Source organism: Notolabrus celidotus, chromosome 13 (genome assembly GCF_009762535.1).
Source record: "Notolabrus celidotus isolate fNotCel1 chromosome 13, fNotCel1.pri, whole genome shotgun sequence".
In the NCBI taxonomy this organism is placed as follows: Eukaryota; Metazoa; Chordata; class Actinopteri; order Labriformes; family Labridae; genus Notolabrus; species Notolabrus celidotus.
This window is the reverse complement of record NC_048284.1, coordinates 33,244,093-33,252,670: the sequence shown is the minus strand read 5'-3', so window position 1 is coordinate 33,252,670 and position 8,578 is coordinate 33,244,093. Positions and strand designations below refer to the sequence as shown.

Below are 8,578 nucleotides of genomic sequence, written 5' to 3'. Positions count from 1 at the left end.
AAGTCCCTCTTTGCCTTGAAAATGAACTTTATCACCAAAAACACATTTCCACTGCATTTCAGCCCTGCCACAAAAGGACCAGCTAACATCATTACAATGACACACAGGTGTCACACACATTAACACAGGTGTGGGTGTTGATGAGGACAAGGCTGGCGATCAATCTGTCATGATTGAGTGACTGGACACTTTAAAAGGAAGATGGTGCATGACACCATTGTTCCTCATCTGTTAGCCATGGTTACCTGCAAGGAAACACGTGCAGCCATCATTGCATTGCACAAAAAGGGCCTAACAGGGAAGTTTATAGCAGCGAGTAAGATTGCACCTCAGTCAACCGTCTATCCAATTATCAAGAACTTCAAGGAGAGAGGTTCAATTGTTGCCAAACAGGCTTCAGGGCGCGCAAGAAAGTCGAGCAAGCCCCAGGACCGTCTCCTCAAGGTGTTACAGCTGCGGGATCGGGCCACCACCAGTGCAGAGCTTGCTCAGGAATGGCAGCAGGCAGGTGTGAGTGCATCTGCACGCACAGTGAGGCGAAGACTTTTGGAGGAAGGCCTGGTGTCAAGGAGGGCAGCAAAGAAGCCACTTCTCTCCAGTAAAAACATCAGGGACAGACTGATATTCTACAGAAGGTACAGGGACTGGACTGCTGAGGACTGGGGTAAAGTCATTTTCTCTGATGAATCCCCTTTCCGATTGTTTGGGGCATCTGGAGGAAGGCTTGTTCAGAGAAGACGAGGTGAGCGCTACCATCAGTCCTGTCTCTTGCCAACAGTGAAGCATCCTGAGACCATTCATGTGTGGGGTTGCTTTTCGGTCAAGGGAGTGGGCTTTCTCACAATCTTGCCTAAAAACACAGCCATGAATAAAGAATGGTACCAGAACGTCCTCCCAGAGCAACTTCTCCCAACCATCCAAGGGCAGTTTGGTGACGAAGAATGCCTTCTCCAGCATGATGGAGCACCTTGCCATAAAGCAAAAGTCATAACAAAATCGCTCGGGGAACAAAACATTAAGATTTTGGGCCCTTGGACAGGAAACTCCCCAGATCTTAATCCCATTGAGAACTTGTGGTCAATCCTCAAGAGGCGGGTGGACAATCAAAAACCCACAAATTCTGACAAACTCCAAGCATTGATTATGCAAGAATGGACTGCCATCAGTCAGGATTTGGTCCAGAAGTTGATTGACAGCATGCCAGGGAGAATTGCAGAGGTCTTGAAAAAGAAGGGTCAACACTGCAAATATTGACTTATTGCATGAATTCTGTGTAATTCTCAATAAAAGCTTTTGATACTTATGAAATGCTTCTAATTGTATTTCATTATACCATAGAAACATCTGACAAAAACACCTAAAAACCCTGAAGCAGCAGACTTTGTGAAAATGTAATATTTGTGTCATTCTCAAAACTTTTGGCCATGACTGTATATATATATATATATATATATATATATATATATATATATATATATATATATATATATATATATATATATACACACAGTTGAAACCAGAAGTTTACATACACTATATAAAAAGAGACATAACCTTTTTTTTCTCACCGTCTGACATCAAATCAGTCTAATCTTTTTTTCTTTTACGTCAGTTAGGATTGCCAAAATTATTTCTATTTGCTAAATGTCAGAATAATAAGAGAGATAATTTATTAGAGATTTTAGTATTACTTTCTTAAATGTCAAAAGTTTACATACACTAAGATTACTATGCCTTTAAACAATTTGGGAAAGCCCCGATGATGATGTCATGGCTTTGGAAGCTTTGATAGGTTAATTGACAACTATTGAGTTAATTGGAGGCACACCTGTGGATGTATTTTAACAGCACAACTCAAACACACTGCTTCCTTTTGAGACATCATGGGAAAATCAAAAGAAATCAGCCAAGATATCAGGAAGAGAATTGTCGACCTCCACAACTCTGGTTCATCCTTGGGTACAATTTCCAGATGCCTGAATGTTCCACGTTCATCTGTGCAAACAATTATACACAAGTATAAACACCATGGGAATGTCCAGGTATCATATCGCTCAGGAAGGACACGGCTTCTGTGTCCCAGAGATGAACATTTATTGGTGTGAAATGTGTGTATCAACCCCAGAACAAAAGCAGAAGACCTTGTGAAGATGCTGGCTGAAGCTGGTAAGAAAGTGTCGTTGTCCACAGTCAAACAAGTCCTGCACCGACATGGGCTGAGAGGCCACTCAGCAAGGATTAAGCCATTACTCAAAAAGCAACATAAAAAGGCCAGATTATAATTTGCAAACACACACAGGGACAAAGACCATAATTTTTGGAGACATGTCCTGTGGTCTGATGAAACAAAAATTGAACTGTTTGGCCAAAACAGCCATCGTTACATTTGGAGGAAAAAGGGGGAAGCTTGCAAGCCTGAGAACACCATCCCAACTGTGAAGCATGGGGGTGGCAGCATCATGTTGTGGGGGTATTTTGCTGCAGGAGGGACTGGTGCACTTCACAAAATAGATGGCATCATGAAGAAAGATGCTTGGGCACAAATAGGTCTTCCAAATGGACAATGACCCTAAGCATACTGCCAAAAACTCCAGCAAACTATTGTAAGAGACTTGTGGAAGGTTACCCCAAACGTTTGACCCAAGTCAAACCGTTTAAAGGCAATGCAACCAAATACTCTGGAAATGTATGTAAACTTTTGACTTTAAAGAAAGTAATACTAAAAGTTCTAATAAATTATCTCTTTCATTATTCTGAAATTTAGCAAATATAAATAATTTTGGCAATCCTAACTGACCTAAAACAAAAAGGATTAGTCTGATTTGATGTCAGACAGTGAGAAAAAAAAGGTTATGTCTCTTTTTATACAGTGTATGTAAACTTCTGGTTTCCACTCTATATATATATTTATACATATATACATATTTCTTCACGGAGCGGTCATCCTTCTTATCAGAGCTCAAGTAGATGGTGTTTGTTTGTGTAGCAGACTAAAGAAGGGTACCATGAATGTTTCCATATGACAGTATGAGTAGCAGTGAAATCAGATGTTACCCTGCATGACTCTGAGCTTTCTCACTCATGTGCTGACAGTAAGTCTCTGCAGGTTCCTGCTGTCTGTGGTTGGAGTTGGACTCTGCTGTCTGGTTGTAGGTCTGAGTGAATTCATGTCCTGACAGTAAGTCTCTGCAGGTTCCTGCTGTCTGTGGTTGGAGTTGGACTCTGCTGTCTGGTTGTAGGTCTGAGTGAATTCATGTCCTGACAGTAAGTCTCTGCAGGTTCCTGCTGTCTGTGGTTGGAGTTGGACTCTGCTTTCTGGTTGTAGGTCTGAGTGAATTCATGTCCTGCTCATGTTTCTAGACTTTGACTGTTCAGTGGTGAGAGCGTGACAGCGTCCTTGGAGTGATGATGATGAACTGATGAAGGAGGAGCAGCTGCAGAGTGTTGTGATGGACAGTTACTGTAAATGTGTTTAATGTTTAATCCTATTTGCTGGAAAACATGTCACGTCATGTCACGTCACTCATCCCGGAAAACAGGATGTGTGACAAGGTGCTGTCAGCTCTCTTCTGCCACTAAAAGAGGAACAGTGAAGAGAGCACGTAGCTTAGGAATCCACAAAGAGGATGTAACAAGCAGATACAGTTTCTTTTTGTCAGTCAGCAGAGAAAAGACTCTGTACTCTGTCTGCTCTGATCTGTTTGTAAAGGTATTTTATTAACAAGACAAAGTTCTTCCACCACAGTCTCTCTCTCTGTGGTCCTTCTACAGGGGAAGCAGGAAGTGGGTCTGAATTCACCTGGTGAGTACTTTCTTCATTCTAACAAACATCAAACTAAAAGTTTTCTCATGTCTTCATGTTGAACTGAACTCTAAATGGATCCAGATGAGCTCTGTAGTCAACAAGACAGAAAGCTTTATTAAGTGAAGGATAATGTATGGTGAGCAGGTGGTTATGGGAAATAGAATACCAACAGAGTGAGACAAGACAAGTGTCCACCCAAACATTATCCGGCTTATTATGGACTGCTAACTTAAGATATAAACATTAATGTTAAAAACATTGATTAAAGATGATTTTAGTGATTTAAATGATTTATTAAAGGGTTTTGACCAATCAGAATCAAGCACTGTACACAGCCTGAAGTCAGTAAGAGAGCCGGGTAATAAAGGAAGATAATGAATGTGGCTCCATCTGGTGGTAGAAGCAGGAATGACACTGTGTCAGAGAGCAGTGTGTGTCCTGTGGTGTAAAGCTTGTTGTAATGATGAACATGTTTGATGTGTTTGTGTGAAGGTGGAGGCTCTGCTATGAATCAGTGTGGGGAGGGAGAGGAGGGAGCCCCTCCCTCTAAAAGCACTCTGTGTGGGGAACATGAAGCTCTGAGGTGAGATGAGGATCTCTACCTGTCCATGACTCTGCTTCATGTCAGAGCTCAGCACTCACTGTGTGTGTGTGTGTGTGTGTGTGTGTGTGTGTGTGTGTGTGTGTGTGTGTGTGTGTGTGTGTGTGTGTGTGTGTGTGTGTGTGTGTGTGTGTGTGTGTTGCAGGCTAGATCAGCAGCATGGACCAGATTCTGCTGGACCAGGACCTGGACCCAGCTGTGTGTCCTTAAAGAGTGGTTGGTCTAAGGATCTGCCTAATGTCTTCAAAGATGGACGTCAGTCTGATGGTCCAAAGTAATAATCGATCACAGAGTTTTTATCAGAATCAAACATTAGAAAAGTTTGTAGTAAATTTCAGCAGCACTCAAACCTGGAAGATTTTCAGAGTTCATGTTTGTTCATCAGTGTTTTTGATTCTGTCAGAGTCCAACATCAGAGACCAGACTCTCCTGGACCTGGACCCAGCTGTGTGTCCTTAAAGAGTGATTGGTCTAAGGATCTACCTAATGACTTCAAAGATGTGTGTCAGTCTGATGGTCCAAAGTAATAATCGATCACAGAGTTTTTATCAGAATCAAACATCTGAAAAGTTTGTAGTAAATTTCAGCAGCACTAAAACCTGGAAGATTTTCAGAGTTCATGTTTGTTCATCAGTGTTTGTGATTCCGTCAGAATCCAACATCAGAGACCAGACTCTCCTGGACCTGGACCCAGCTGTGTGTCCTTAAAGAGGGGCGGGTCTTTGTGTCGATTCGATGACTTCAAATCTGTAGAGATGAGTGCTGATGAAAGGTAAGACTCTCAAAGTGAACTTCCTGTTGTTGTGTGTGAAACCTTTGTAACTGTGGTTGGTGTTTTCTCTGTGAAGGTGAACATTAGTCACTGGTTGTGTTTCTATCAGGATCAACAGCAGTAAACAAGACTGGAGGCAGAAAGAACTGTACTCAGCATGTAGTATCTTCATGTGTGTCCTGTGTTTGTAGGAGGATCCAGCAGTGTTTCTACCAGGATCCACTACATAGAAAACAGCGCTGTCAAACTAATTTCAGTTCAGGGGTCACATACAGCCCAAGTTGATCTGAAGTGGGCCGGACCAGTAAAATTACAGCATTATAACTTATAGAGAAGGACAACTCAAAATGTTTCCCTTAGTTTTAGTGCAAAAAAGTACAAGTACATTCTGTAAATGATCACATTACATGAACTACCTTTCTACAAAAACAGCTGTTGTATTTTTCACCATAATGAGTCTCAAAGAGGGGCCAAATATTATATTCTTTTATTATGTGTATGATAAACAGCAACATGTATCAGCTGTAGATTAACAGAACACGCTCTGAATCTCTGTGGAAAAGTAAACAGAGATCGTAGCGGCACCGGAAGCAGGCGACCGGCTATCAGAGAGGCCACACTGCCCTCAAGCGTTTCCGAGGAGAATTGCTGCGTGACACGAACACATCAACGCACAAGTATGTGGGGCTCATGTCTGCGTCAGCCCCTGCTGTGTAGGGGAGACACAGAAGTATAAATCAGCCTTAATAATGAAGAAGGTTGGGATGTTATCGATTAATCAAGTATTGATTGATTGATTGTTAAGAACTTGAACACATTTTTTTGTTTTGATTTTCTATCACGGTGAACAAACATCATGTGGTCTTATATTTGGTTCAGCTATCAGGGAGGAGTTTGAAGTTTAAAGCATGTTTCAGTGAATCAGCTGACTGAAGGTGTTGCTCACAGCAGAGACGCTCAGCTGGGGGCTGCGGCTGAGTGACAGGTCTCCATGAGCGCTTTCTTTCTCCGCCCCGGACTGAGTATGACCCGGTTGTGCTCCCGGCTGACACCTGACCACCTACACATGCTTATTCTTCTCAATAAGAACGAGTAGACACAAAAGTGGACACTGTGAGTCTGAAATATGTTTCTGTTCAGTTCTCTTGTTGAAGTCTGAGCCTTCACTTTTAATGACTGTATGTCCACAGAGATTATGAGCCTGCTCCACACGTTGATATTCAGCGTGTTTAACATTTTGAACACCTCAGTATGATCCGTAGATATTCAATACTGTCAGTTATAAACATTGTGTCATGAAGGAGAATTTGATTCAGGGAAAAAAACGCATTTGGCATTATTTTTGATGGAAAACATTTACATTTCTTTAATGATTAATCAATAATTGATCGTTAACATTTCCAAAGATCGATAATGGAAATTACTTGAAATTTACATCCCTAGAAGAAGGTAAACTTGACTATTGTGGACCCGTCAGCTCCTGCGCGAACAGTTTGCTTGCTGGACAGTGTTGTATGCAGGGGAGTAGTGCTAGTAGTGACGGAGCACACCTGTGACGCATGCACATGTTTGGTAAGAATGCACACAATATGTGGCTCCTTTCGGAGATTGTGGATCCACAGCTCCTGCTGTGACAAGTTTACAAATATTGCTCCCTCAGCACTATGATTTTTGCGACCCCCTCTGTAATTTTTTCACTTTGCGGAGACATCCTGTGGGTTGGATCAAGATAAAATACTCCTTTATTCGTCCCACAACGGGGAAATTAATGGAGTTACAGCAGCAAACAAGAAGGTGTACAGTACAAGAATTTCAACAAGAATATATATAGAAAAGAAATGTTCATCAGAGACGACAGCTTGGTCATAATCCTCCTGTCAGCCACCACCTCCACAGGGTCCAGGACTGTGCTGGCCTTCTTCACCACTTAGTTCAGTCTGGCTCTCCTGTATCCTGTCCGCCCACAGCAGGTGAAATCCTTCCAATGTGGCGTTCGTGTCCGGTGTTAGCTCTGTTAGCATGATGCTACTCTGGTGCTGGGTTAGCTGGTCCACCTCATCGTAGACAGATCCCACAGTCCCCATAACGGTGAGTGGAAGGACAGGTCGACGCCGTCCCTTCTAGCTTGCACCTCAACACCAGCACGTCGTCCCCGCCTCCTTCTCCTCAGCTCGCAGGGAACATGGGGCTTAGCATCGCTTAGCATCGTCTAGCATCAACACGCTACGGGAGGCTAACAGCTGATCTCGTATGTTACCATGGTTACACACAGGATCTCAGGACACACATAGGAACAAAAATAGTAAAAAAACCACTGCAAACGTAGCCAGCCTGGTGTCTATGGCCAACAAATGAGTCATTAAAAGTCATGACAGGCTCCAAATACAAAGAGAACTAAACAGATATGAAAAAAGAACAACAAAGAGAGAGCTGCTGCAACAAGCAGACACTCAAGCGGCGCTAAGCAACGGAAACGGATTGGAGCCTCTGGCGGGCTTGTTTTGGCCCAAGGGCTGTATGTTTCACACCCCTGACATAGAATCTATCACATCAACACTGTGTGTCATTATATTATATACACTACATGATATTATATTTGTTCCACAGAGGTCAGAGATCAGAGGCTCCCATTGGTCAGTCTGCCCAGCAGCATCAAACACAGCTGGACTCCATATTGATGGTGAGTAAATGTACAAACACAGCTCCTCCTGAGAATCAGAGCACACACTCATTCTGTTTGGATGTTTCTGTTTCCTGATCACACTGCAAACATCATCTCTGCCTGAGTTCTCTTCACACTCAGTGTTTGACTGATTGAATGAAGCCTTACATTTCTGAGCTGCACACAGTCAGAGGTCAGAGGTCATGCTGCTCTCACACAGACTCAGACTTTGGCAGCAGAGTTCACAAAGTGAGTCCAGTTTGAGGTCTAAACAACAGAAACACTTTGCTTCATGTTAATGACAGCTGCTGCTTTCAGCTTCATTCTAATAAACACATCAGGTCTAAAGTCACTGCAGACTTTTTCTGGATGAAAGCACACCAGGAGATTTCTCCAACAGGAAGTTCATTTCAGTGAAACTTGATTTGTAGAAGACAGGACCATCCACAGACTAAGTCCCGAAGCAGCATTATGATCCAGTCTCCAAGCTGGACTCTGCAGACCAGCAGGCTCTCTGTCTGTCACAGATGATCTGATGTTCTGTTTTGTTCTGTTCCAGCTGCTCCAGGAGAACATCATCAGTTTTGTAAAGACCGAGCTGAAGAAGATCCAGAGAGCTCTGAGTCCAGATTACCCAGAATGCTTAGAGAGTCAGAGGGAGGATGAAGATGAAGAGCAGAGGAGGAGCAGAGAGGCCTTTCTGGAGATCACTCTGCACTTCCTGAGGAGAATGAAGCA

At 42.9% G+C, this 8,578-nt stretch overlaps 1 long non-coding RNA gene across 1 annotated transcript; it reads left to right on the top strand.

Annotated features, from left to right (window-relative positions):
* Positions 1 to 4,567: 4,567 nt before the first annotated feature.
* On the top strand, positions 4,568 to 7,816 carry LOC117824153. Its single transcript, XR_004633537.1, has 3 exons — positions 4,568 to 4,680; positions 5,059 to 5,178; positions 7,786 to 7,816. It is a non-coding gene; the product is annotated as an uncharacterized LOC117824153 (long non-coding RNA).
* The last annotated feature ends 762 nt before the right edge of the window (positions 7,817 to 8,578 follow it).